The sequence below is a fragment of the Sapajus apella genome, unplaced genomic scaffold (genome assembly GCF_009761245.1).
Source record: "Sapajus apella isolate SASKATOON/1434 unplaced genomic scaffold, GSC_monkey_1.0 scaffold11, whole genome shotgun sequence".
Taxonomy (NCBI): domain Eukaryota; kingdom Metazoa; phylum Chordata; class Mammalia; order Primates; family Cebidae; genus Sapajus; species Sapajus apella.
The window spans coordinates 2845277-2857918 of NW_022436951.1; the positions used below are offsets into that span (position 1 = coordinate 2845277).

Consider the following 12642-nt stretch of genomic DNA (forward strand, 5'->3'; position numbering starts at 1 on the left):
ATAAACTCATATATAGTCCTTCATATATATATGAGTTTATTTCTGGGCATTATACTATATATATATATATATATATACAGTTAGTTTATTTCTGGGCATTTCCATTCTAAGTGGAGAACCAAACATCATATAGTTAGTGAATCTTCAACAAGGTGCCAAGAGTACATAATTAGAAAATGATAGTGTTTTGAACACTATTATTGAACAAAGGATGGTGGCAAAATCAGATATTCACATGCACAAAAATTATGAAATTGGATGCATATCTTATATGACATGCAAAAATCAACCCATTGTGAATAAAAGATTAAAACATTATATCTGACTCTATAAAACTCCTAGAAGAAAATATGTGGAAAAAGTTGATGATATTGAACTTGGCAGTGATTTTTTTGGATAAGGCACTAAAAGCACAGGCAACAAAATAAAAAATAACAAGGGAAACTTCATCAAAAGTAAAAAGTTCCTGCACAGTAAAGGAAACAATCAACAAAATAAGAAGACAACCTATGGAGTGTGAGAAAATATTTGAAAACCTAAAGATTTGATATATCCTATACATGGTTAATATGTAAAATATAGCCCATAAAATTCAATAGCAGAAGGCAAGTCATCAGATTAAAAGTAGCAAAGGACCTAAATAAAAATTTTATGAAGAAGAGATATAAATGGCCACCAGTTATATAAAAAGATGCTCAACATCACTGATCAGAGAAATGCATATCAAAATCACAATGAGATATTATGTTACACTTGTTAGAATGGTTATTTTTAAAAAGAAACAAGATAACAAGTGTCGGCGAGAATGTGGAGAAAAAAGAATCATTATACATTTTGATGGGAATATGTTCCAGATATTATGGAAAACAGTATGGACACTCTCCAAAAAATTAAGAAAGAACCACCATATGATCCATCAGTCCCACTTCTGGGTATTAATCCAAAAGAATCATTGGTGGGAATGTAAACTAGCACAACCACTGTGAAAAACTGTAATGATTCCTTCAATGACTAAAAGTAGATCTACCATTTGATCTAGCAATCCCACCGCTGGGTATCTACCCAGAGGAAAAGAAGTCATTACACAAAAAAAAAGATAATTGCGCATGCTTGTTATGGCAGCACAATTTGTAATTGCAAAAATATGGAACCAAATGCCTATCCATCAATGACTGGATAAAGAAAATGTGGTGCGTATATACCAGGAAATACTACTCGGTCATAAAAAGGAATGAAATCATGGCATTTATAGTAACCTGGGTGGAATTGAATACCATTATTCTAAGTGAAGTAACTTAGAAAGGGAAAACCAAACATCGTATATTCTCACTCATTAAGTAGGAGCTAAGTTATGAGGACATGAAGGCATAAAAATGATACAATAGACTTTGGGGACTCAGGGATAAAAGAATATACATTGGGAAGAATGTACACTTCTTGGGTGGTGGAGGCACTAAAATCTTGAAAATCACCACTAAAGAACTTATTGATGTAACCAAACGCCACCTGTTCCCACCCAAAACAACTCTTGGAAATGGAAAGTTTTAGAATAATATTTCATAAGTCTTCTGAACTTTCTTTATCCTGTGTTTTCTTCTTGCCCCTACACCAACCTCCACTGTTTATATATAAAGCAAGTTTTTAAAATCTATCATTTTTCAATGATTAAATATGTCTTTCATACCACGATTACTGCCAGTGGTGCACTTCCAGCTACTAGAAGAATGAATTTTAAGGAACATGGGCAATTTTTAGTTGCAGGCATAAACACACTAATTCCCTAGACTCCCTGAATATAGCAAAATGATGTCAGGTCTGGATAAAATATGGCAAATGCCTTTGCTATGATTTTGTGCAATCTTTAAAAGGTTTTCTTTTTATTTTGTTTAACTAGAAAAGAGTCTCTCTCAACATTTTTTTTTTTTTTGCTGTGAAGTCTACAGAACTTAGACCATTATGTAGCAGGTAAAAAGATTCAATGGATATTTTTTAAGTAAATAAAGTCTGGCTTTTATGGTGTTAATCCAAACAAGTTATTATTACTAAAAGTCACTTCCATGTATTAAAGAAAAAAATGTGGCTGATAAACTCAAATATATTGTGGATCAATGATTTCATAATGATACAGGGGGTGCATTAAAAAAATTCTTTTGTAAGATTTTCTTTATTGATGTCTAGGCAAGTGAAAGCTGGTGATTGGAAGAGGCATGTGAGCAAGAATTATGAACATTAAACTTTTGTAATGAAAAAGAGCAAAAATTTACTCTGTAAGCCACTGACAACAAAGGATTTCTGAAGGGGCTAGAACATATGGGGGCAGGAAATACTAAAGTTAGCAACAGAAGAATTATAGGAGATTTCTGAAACAAGGTATTTGTAAATAAAGAATGAACAAGTACTGAAAATTGAAGATCTAGAAAGAAACACATTCAGAGTTCTAAAATGAAGAGTTTCTTAAAGTTTTTTTCTTTTAATATACCAGAATTGTTCTATTTTCTACATGGACTTGTCATCTATATGAAATGCAAAGAAATATTAAGTTACTTTCTTGTTTTTATGCTTTTCAATAAAAGCTGAGGCCTCACTGGATAAAGAGTATGGCATTTAAAATCAAATTCTGGCGCAGTTGGTTACTTAACTTCTTGGAAACTCAGTTGCCTCCTCTCTAAAGCACAGATACAAACATGAGGTTTACTGAGATGATTAGATACCAGAGTACTCAGCCTAGTGGCTTGGCATGCTATCATCCCTTTCCCTCCTTCCTATTTCCCTCCTAATCACTTTCTTCTCTTTTCTCTCATTCCTTTTTTTCTCTTGCTTGCCCTCTTTGAAGAAAGACAGATTGTTCTGTACTTAGAGGAACTTACAGCACTAAGAATAAATTCAGCATAACAATAATTTATTCTCAATATCCCTCATATTCCCTTGGGTATCCCTTAATAGCGAAGCAAAAGCAATATGTGGCATGATCCCTTTGTAATATTTGGGAGGAGTCAGGATTTATGCCCAAATTTCAAAGAGCCATACAGAAACGACAAAATGCCAAATTAAATAGAGGCAAGCATCATATAGTATAAAGAATGTCTGCGGCCTTGTGAGGAGGCAGAAAGACTGATCCTACCTACCAGTTGCAGTTAAGAGCAGACTACCTTGGGAGGCAGAGACAGTCGATCAAGAGATCGAGACCATCCTGGCCAACATGGTGAAACCCCGTCTCTACTAAAAACACAAAAATTAGCTGGGCATGGTGGTGCATGCCTGTAGTCCCAGCTACTCGGGAGGTTGAAGCAGGAGAATTGCTTGAACCCGGGAGGCGGAGGTTGCAGTGAGCCAAGATCGTGCCACTATATTCCAGCCTGGTGCCTGGCGACGGAACGAAATTCTGTCTCAAAAAAAAAGGAACAGACTACAAGATTAAGGTACTCTTCTTGGGAACACCACTTCTTCTCTTGAAGAATAAGAAAAGCAATTTTTACACAACTCATTTACAGCATCTCTGTATTGGACTATGGTCTCATATGTGCTCCATACTTATAAATAAAATAAGGTAAATTATGTTAAGTAAACAGTCTAACTAGAAAAGGGTATATTCATTTTGAGAGTTTTTTAAAGAATGTAAATTTACTTAATCTGAAATTTCTCGAATTGTACAGAATTGGGAAACAGGATATTTATAAGATTATCACAAAATTAAAACATGCTAGTTGAAAGAAAATTTATGTTTTTTTCTGCTTTATTTTTACTCTCATTACTTCACTTCTGATACCAGGTATGTGGGGTTTTCTTTTCTCCACACCAAGCAGTTCTCCACTTCTCATCTGACATTGACTAGGTGTCCTAATAGATTTAACTCAGTTCTGACACTGTCAGCCTGGAGTTAGTGTCAGATGCCACAGGTTAATGACTCAGCCCTGCAAGACCTCCTCCACTTCAGATAGCAATTGCAAGTCCAGGTTCTCACCCGTGACTGTGGCTAGAAATTGAAGGTTCTCATTTCCCTCTCATGTTCAGTAATTTGCCATAATGGCTCACAGAACTAAGGAAAACAATGTTACTTGCCAGAATATTAGTTATTAAAGAATACAACTCAAAAACAGCCAGATGGAAGAGAGGCAGAGGGCAAAGTATGGCTCTCCCATGCCCCCTCCACATGGCCACCCTCCCAGCACCTCCACGTCTTCAGCAACCAGAAGCTCACCAAACGCTTTTGGTTAGGGTTTTCATGGAGGGCTCATTAATAGTCATTGTTGATTAAGTCATTGGCCATTAACAATTAACTCAACCTCCAGTCCCTCACCCCTTTCTGAAGGTCAGGGGTGAAGAGAGGTGGAGAGAGAGAAGGTTGTAACCCTTTAATCACATGCTTGGGTCCCCTGGCAACCAGTCCTTGCTACAGGACAAAAGAAGGCTTAAGCGGAGACCAAATACATATTTCTTCTCATGTAACACCAGTAAAGAAAGGAGAACATAAAACATAATCCTAGAGAGATGAGACAATTTTAATATTAATTTCTGTCCTTCCTTCAAACCCCATATTATTGTCCAAAGAGTATCAACTTAAAATTAAACTTTCATCCCTAGGGAAACTCCTGCTAGCTTAAGAAAAACGTAATTGAAAATGAAAAATACGACTTTGTTTTTTGTTAGTTTCCTATCTCTGCTATAAAAAGACTTGAATATTTCATTAGAGTTCCCACCCCAAGGGTGTATCATACTTCTTCTTAGGGGATGTTGTAGCTGTCACAGTGTTTATATCTAGTGGAATATTAAAATATATGAAGGTAATTATCATGTTTGGAAACATCTTGGTTGAGTCTGAGATCTCTCAAAATATGCAGAAACCCAGTGCATCGACATCCCATTTTTGGCAAGAATTGAAATACACATCCGTAGACCTTCTCTGCCAATCTACACTAGTAGTTAGAATATTTGTTTTTTTACCCCAAACAACTGTAAGCATGCAGCAAGAATTAAATATACAGCTTTCATTCACATAACTTTTATTTCATGCTTCCTGCTTTACTATTCAAGCATGTACAAAAATTGTTTTGGAGCCTAAATGCTGTGGCCTATGTGTTAGCTCTCCATGCGGCATTGTAACAGAATCCTATGTCCTCTATAAAACCACAGATACTGCATATACACACAAGGTTAAAAAAAAGGGGTTACTCAAAAGATCAGGGGACCCACAAAAACAGATGTTCTGGCTTAGGGATCAACATTTAACTTGTTGGTATTACAACACTATTTTGTCATCTGGATCCAAATACAAATCACGGCAGTGTCAACACTTAGTTAATATTCTAGGGGTAGATGAACCAGCAGCATGCGGCATCTGGTTAGCTTTGAGAGAAGCTAGCAGCTTGACTTCTCATTAATTGGGTATGGCTTGGCTTGCCACAGGGCTGGGAGGCATTCTTAAAGCTGAGTTACCCTTGTAACAAATGCCAGATGCCAGGCTGGATTTATAAACATGCACCAGGTTTCAAATAAATCTGGTCAAACTTGAAAATATTAATGTGCTTTATTGGAAACTCTGTGTTCAACTTATTTTGCTTTCCAAAACTTCACACACGCAGCTTCAGGAATGAATTCCTGGGACTCTGGAGTGGGAGAGTGGAAGGAGAGCTAGGGACAGAGGTGAGGGTGTGATTTGACAAGAATGGACCTGGTGGATGCAAGGCAAAGAAGCTGGAGTACAAAGAGGGAGCATTTCTATTTTTTTTAAAGACTTTGGGGTCCTAATGGATCATTTTTATCAAATAAAAAGCGTTATCTCCTATTTCTCAGTGGTAAGCAGTAGGGAGTTGGGAGCTATGAAGCATGAATTGTAGACTTTGCTTTTTTACAAAAGATGTGAGCATTCTACCTTTTTGGGCCTCAGCATTACCACATGCAAAATGAATGTAGTAATTCTTACCCTACCTATAGCGCAAAAATTTTAATGAATAAACTAAGGAGAAAAAACTGTGCAAGTTTTATCACTCTGAAGTTTCTCTGGAATGTTTCAGTGATGCAGTTGTATTCTCTATAAATATCTACTTGATTCCATTGTTATATATGTTTTGAAATATTATTTAAATTGTTGTCTTTTGATTTAAAATTGTTACTAAGACGGGATAATGTTTGAAATCATCACTGAATTGAGTATATGCATCCTGTGCTTTATTTTACCTTTTTCTTTTCTATCTTTCTTTGAGACAAGCTCTTACTCTGTTGCCCAGCTAGAGTGCAGTGACCTGATCACAGCTCGCTGCAGCCTTGACCTCCAGGCCTCAAGTGATCCTCCTGCCTCAGCTTCCTGAGTAGCAGGAACTACAGGTTCATGCCACCATGTCTGGTTAATTTTTGTAATTTTTTTAGAGACAGGGTTTTGTCATGTTGGTTTTGAACTAAACTGATCTGAAACTTCTAGACTTGAGCAATCCGCCCCCCTTGACCTCTCAAATTGCTGGGATGAGGCACCGTACCCAGTCTGGTTTTTCATACATGGAAATAACAAAATAAACATTTCAAATGGAAATTTATTATACTAAAAAAGAGATTATATATTTGTAAATAAAATTCTTCCTCAGAACATAATACATTGATTATTTCATATATGTTATAGTATTTTAAGACATAAACTAAACTAGGCTTAAATTCTGATTTTGCAGTTTGTGGTTGGATGACACTGAGAAAGTCATTAAGTACTCTATACCTCTGTCTTCATTTCTGTAAAACAGGGATATGTTTTGAAGTTAAAAAGACATGATGCATGGAAAATATTTAGTATAGTTCCCAGCTTTATAGAAAGCACACTAAGAATGTTAGCTGATAATACTGATTGTTTCTTATAAGTCCGATGAGCAACTGAGGCAGGATGTTTAAATACATTTAATGCAAGCCACAAAATTAGTGGCAGAGCTAGGATTTGGACCTCAGTGGTTTGTTTTAGAATAGCCTGCTTTTAATGATTTTGCTCCTATACTAAGTTACTCTTATATTAAAGTCTTCTTACAAATACATTTTTAGAAGTGCATTCAATACCCACCACATTCAATTCTGGCTAATAGACATATTGTACCACTTCCTTTCTGAAAATAATTAGGATACATTCTTTCCAAATAAGCAGAGATTGAATAAGATATATAATCAGCATGATGACTTTGATGCTGATTATATATGAAAAGACAAAGAGACATGATAAATATTTAAATTTAAGGTTTACCTATTCTGTTCATCCTTTCTACTTAACACTATGCTTTCAGGTTATAAAGATGAGTAGCGCATGGTCACTGTATGAAGTTTAGTGTGCTTGGGGACACAGAATGAGAATCAGTGACTTTCCAGTACACCCACTGTTCTGATGGTGCTGTCACGGAATTTCAGAGAAGAGACACTTGAGTCAGTGTCATTATGGCGTTGGGGAGGGGCCCAGAAATACTCAAAATCAGAGGATGCTTGAGCTGAGTCTCAGTGGTCAAAAGGGGTGGGGAAGAGTTCCATGCAAAGAAACTGGGAAGCCAAGGTGTAAAGGCCTGAAAAAGTCTGGCAAATTCAGGAGTATGAGTGTGTGTCAGGATGACTGGTAGGTAGTAGAAGTGAAAAACAAAACAAATAAATGAAAAAATAAACAGAAGCAATAAGGATGTTTTTGCTGTCATCCAGGTAAAAAAGGGATGATGGCATGAACTAAGATGATAGCAGATGGGATAAAAACGAGGTGCAGAAGTAAAGAGAAATTACAACTGGCATGTGAGGAAGCATACTGGAAAATAAACAAACACCACATATTCTCACTCATATGTGGGTGTTGAACAATGAAAACAAATGGACACAGGGAGAGGAACATCACACACTGGGTCCTGTCATGCGGTAGGGTGGGGGATAGGGGAAGGATAGCAGTGGATAGGGGACTAGGGGAGGGATAGCATTAGGAGAAATACCTAATGTAGATGATGGGGTGATGGATGCAGCAAACCACCATGGCACATGCCTACCTATGTAACAAACCTGCACGTTCTGCACATGTACCCCAGAACTTAAAGTATAATAATAATAATAAAGGTGACTCACAAACTTCTGGCTTGGGCAACTCAAGACACAACCTGCACCTTAGTACCTTTTAGGCATTTTTTTTCTAATTTATGTATCTCCATAATTGGTTGGTGCCTAAAATTTGAACAAAAAAAATGTACTGTGTCTTAAGACAGTTTCCAAGAAAATGTGTATCACTAGGTATCAGGTTCAGAAATCTGAGTAACACCTTACTTCATCTATCTACTCCCAGGCATATTAGTGATTTTCTTTTTGCTTTAAAATTCAATTCCATCATTCTTTCTATATAAAAACATCCAAACAAAATGTGATGTTTGAGATTAAAAACTAATTTTTTTGAATACTAAGTACTGAATTTAAAACACTTAGGTACATACCTTCAGATTGGCATAATGAAATACTTTCACTTAATCTTAGTTTACTTCTCTGGGCCTCAGTTTCCTCATTTGTAAAGTGAGTATGTGTTGGTCTAGAATTTTGTTCTTAATTATTGGGTCATACAGAACTCTTTGAGAATGTTAATAAAGATAAGAGGAGTGTGGCTAGACAAATGCACAGACAAAATCAATAGGGATTTTGTTGCTGTAATCCATCCCAGTAAAAATAGTGATGACCTGGATCATCTACAGGAATGATCATACCTATGTAGCAATGAACGCCGCCCAACTTTAGAAGGGTCTCTGGATCCTTTCTGAAGTCTGTTCATGAATGCCCAAATAAAAACCCCAGCACTAGATGATCTACGAGGTCCTTCCTAGCAATCTACACATATTTAAAGACAGGAAATAAAGGAATAAGGAAACAGACACAAAAAGACTAGAGGAAACTATGGCCTATTCCTATCTTACTAAAATCACTTACCTTGAACAGTACACTACATCTTAATGCAAACTATACAATTAGGTTAATGTAAGTCTTTGTAGCTTGACCAGTTGAATAATGTGCCTGTTTCTATAAATTATCTCTTAAGGTGAAAATCTATCTTGATATATCTAAAGTAAAAGATAGTGAAGCCAAATCAAATAAAACCACCAAACCAAAACAATTTTTTCTTTTCTTCGACAAAGGAAAATTCCTTTTCTTCACATGGATATTTATGTTGCCTTAAGAACATTTCTGATAGAAGTATCTGAAAATATCTGGGACAGTTTGGACTGTAAAGATACACATTCAGGCTGTGCTGTGTATATGTTTGATGTACAAGGAAAGATACTGAAAAGCGCTTTCATATTTTGTTTTCAGACTTGATTAATCTGTCCTTATGCATTTTTTTAGTTACAAATTATAATTGTACCTGTCAGGTTGGAAAGATTTTCCACTTGTGAAAATGTAAGGCTAGAGGATTTTGGGTTTAAATGCCTTACATGTAAACTTATGTTTTCTTCATTGCTTAGCAAAATAACAACGTGTGTTTACTTTCCTCTCCAAAGCATCCAGCTATGAATCATTTTTCCAACTTGGGAATTTTCAAATTGAGTCACTTTTAAACAACCCATATCAAGTTCTTATTTGGTTATTTCTTTGGTAGACTAAAGTTATAATCCTCTCTCTAAGTCTAAAGTTAGTTGCAACGTTGATATGATATTTGACTCTTGAATAAATATCATAAACAAGTACAGTGACCGAATTATGTATGAATTTCACAAGTTATATTTAGTACGGGTTTCCACCAACTGTTTTAGTAAGTTCAGTACACTGTGGTTTTATTACAAGTGGAAAATGCACTTGGTTCCTTAGGATTCCCAGGATTTAAAACAGTAAATCAACAAAACAAACAAACAAGAAAAATCACATTATTTTTGAGAAAGAAATAATACGTATAACATTACAAAAAACAAAAATAAAAAAACTATTTTATATTCAGTTATTCTAGTTTCAAGTACAAAAATAAGCCATATGATTCATTAAAACTTTTTTTATTCTGAACTTGACTTGTGTGGCTTTGCAGAGTGGCAAAGGTAATGCTTTGCAAACATCTGAATACAATCATTGTTTGGAAGGTATCAACTTAGTGGCTAAGACACTAAGGTTTGAATTCATCTCTGTGGAGTCAGACAGAGATGGATTCAATTATTGATTCCATCTCTTGCTGACTCAGTTTCTGAAAGAGGACAAAGAACAGATTACTTATTCTGAATCTAAATTTTCTTTTCTTTTTTTTTTTTTTTCCAGAAACAGGCTGTTGCCCAGGTTGAAGTGCAGTGGTGAGGTCACAGTTCTGGGCTCAAGCGATCCTCCTGCCTCAGTTTCCTGAGTAGCTGGAACTACAGGTGTATGCCACCATGCCAGCTAATATTTTTATTTTATGTAAAGACAGTTTCTTGCTAAGTTGCCCAGGTTGGCCTTGAATTCCTGTCCTCAAGCAATCCTCCTGCCTTGGCCTCCCAAAGTGCTTGGATTACTGGAGTGAGCCACTGCACCCAGGCCCAATTTTCTTAACTGCAAAGTGAAAATAATAATTTTCCTTCATCATAAGATTGTTTAAAATATGACGTGAAATCATGTGTATCACACTGTTTTAATGTATCTATGTGACTTTAGTATTGCTGAAACAGTCTCTGTTTTCCTCCTCCCACCTCCCTCCCATTTGGAAGTAAACTCTATACACAGAGGCATTTTATCTAGATCACCATTGCATTTCTTAGAACAGGATTTGGCATATCACAAGTATTTTATAAATTGTGAACCGGTGAATGAACCTTGAATACCACACTGAAAGAATTTTCTATTATTTTCTGTAGCAATGAGAGCGACTAAAAGTTTCTAAGTGTGTGTAGGGTTAGGGAGTAGTAGCAAAATAAGATAGTAAAAAATATAAATCTAACAATATATGTAATAGACGGTAGGGAGATAGGGTGGCGATCAACAGCTTAAGGAGGAATATGTGCTTAGAACTAATTTCATACAAATTTAAAAAATAAAAGTGAGTTTCAAAAATCTTCACCCTAAAATAACTAGCTCCCCATGAAAAGTCATGCCTTTCTGGTCCTGATAGTTTTCAGTGATCTCACCATTACTAAAATCTCTCTCCAAGATCTCACCTCCAGTCCTTTCTTACACATTAGAAAGGAAAATTGTTGCATGGGAAAAGCATGACTTGTGCTGCGTAGAGGTTTGCATGGATTCACCATTCTTCCCACTTAAGAGAAATAGGAGAAATGCTGAAATGGCATTTATCTAGGCATACTGATTCATCTCCCTTTTGAAATTTGCACACCCATTCTGTTCCAGAATGGTCCTTATTGATTTGGATTTATATGATCAAAGGATGAAGGGCCATGTCCTGCCTTGCTCATGCTCTGAGCCAAAAGTGAAGTGCCCTTGAGATTTCAACAGAGGCTCTGAATTTTGAGAAGTATGTCACATTCAGGACTGTGCTTTAGCTGGCCTAGAGTTAGAACCTGAGCAATGTCATTTTATACAAGATAAAGCTGTTTTTCCAAAAATAAGTTGTAACTGCTGCCCCATTCTCCTTGCAGTAACTGCTGACCTTGGCTTCTGTAAATAAAAACAGCTAGCTTGCTCTGAAAAATGCCCACTATGTAAGCTACTTGCCTTTGCTTATCAGTAACTTCCAGAATAAGCTTCTGTAAAGTTGCTTACCCTGCATCCCCTCACCCTCTTGGTCCTAAAAGCAGTATGTGGTTTTTAGCTTAAAAACCCTGCTTTCCCTGAGCTCGGGGCCATGGGTTGGAGAGACATGAGTCCTCCGTGGCTGCTGGCAATAAAGACCCTGCAATTTGGCATACTTTTGTCTTGGTGTTGATTTTTATATTTGATCTGATATTACATTTTGGAGGCCCCAGCGAGATATTATTATTTATATTCCTCCATCACCTGGACAAAAGCCCTTAGAACCTCACCCGGGCAGCTGCTCCTGCCTTGGGGATCTCTGTGGGAGGTGTCCCCTGATGATGTTCCAGGGCCCCAGAGTTCTGGCCCCGTGATGTGCAAGCAACCACTTGGCCAACATTCACCCCAAATTCCTTCAGGGTCCTGGAAACCTCTGGAGGTAAGTCCATTTTGGGTCTGAAATCTGGGGACCGGTCCATCTGTGTCTGTAGCCTGAGTCAGGGGACTGAACACAGTCATTGCAACTCTGACCAGGCAAGCCTTCCCGAGACATCGTCCGAGGCTCTGGTATTTCTGTAACCTCTGATTGTGCGGAGGCTCTGGTATTTCTGTCACCTCTGATTGTGCGGAGGGTCTGGTGTTTCTGTAACCTCTGATTGTGTGGAGGCCCTGGTATTAGTTTTTCATTGTTTTCCATAACCTCTGTGTGAGTGAGAGGGTGAGTGTGTATATATGTAGTCCCATGGCTGGAAAGCTACAGGGCTTGTGTGGGCCTTCACCCGTGGTTCCATGGGAGCGTCATAAGGCATAATGGTGATTCACCTCAGGACTGAAAATTCTGAGATGACCAGGCCCGGGGTTTATACAGGTACATCTTAGCCAAGACACTCTAAAAGATCCCTCCGGGGATGTGGCCTGGCAGGCATCAGGCATCAGACTGGTCTCTCATCTGGGGGACACCCATCCTTTGTCTGTCAATCCTATATGTGGTTCTGTCTTTACTGTAAATTTACCAGTTTTGTTAGACTC

The 12642-nt window shown here is 37.2% G+C and overlaps 2 long non-coding RNA genes across 2 annotated transcripts in view; one reads left to right on the top strand and one right to left on the bottom strand.

Moving 5' to 3' along the window:
• LOC116552144 overlaps window positions 1–10702 on the top strand; it is a 12040-nt gene extending 1338 nt beyond the window's left edge. Inside the window, exons 2-3 of the long non-coding RNA XR_004269240.1 lie at window positions 3320–3325; window positions 10691–10702. This is a non-coding gene — a long non-coding RNA (uncharacterized LOC116552144). The remainder of the gene's footprint in view (window positions 1–3319; window positions 3326–10690) is intronic.
• Window positions 10703–11690: 988 nt separating this feature from the next.
• LOC116552230 lies at window positions 11691–12314 on the bottom strand. Its single transcript, XR_004269284.1, has 2 exons — window positions 12264–12314; window positions 11691–12228 (listed from the first exon to the last, which is right to left on the bottom strand). It is a non-coding gene; the product is annotated as an uncharacterized LOC116552230 (long non-coding RNA).
• Window positions 12315–12642: the final 328 nt, after the last annotated feature.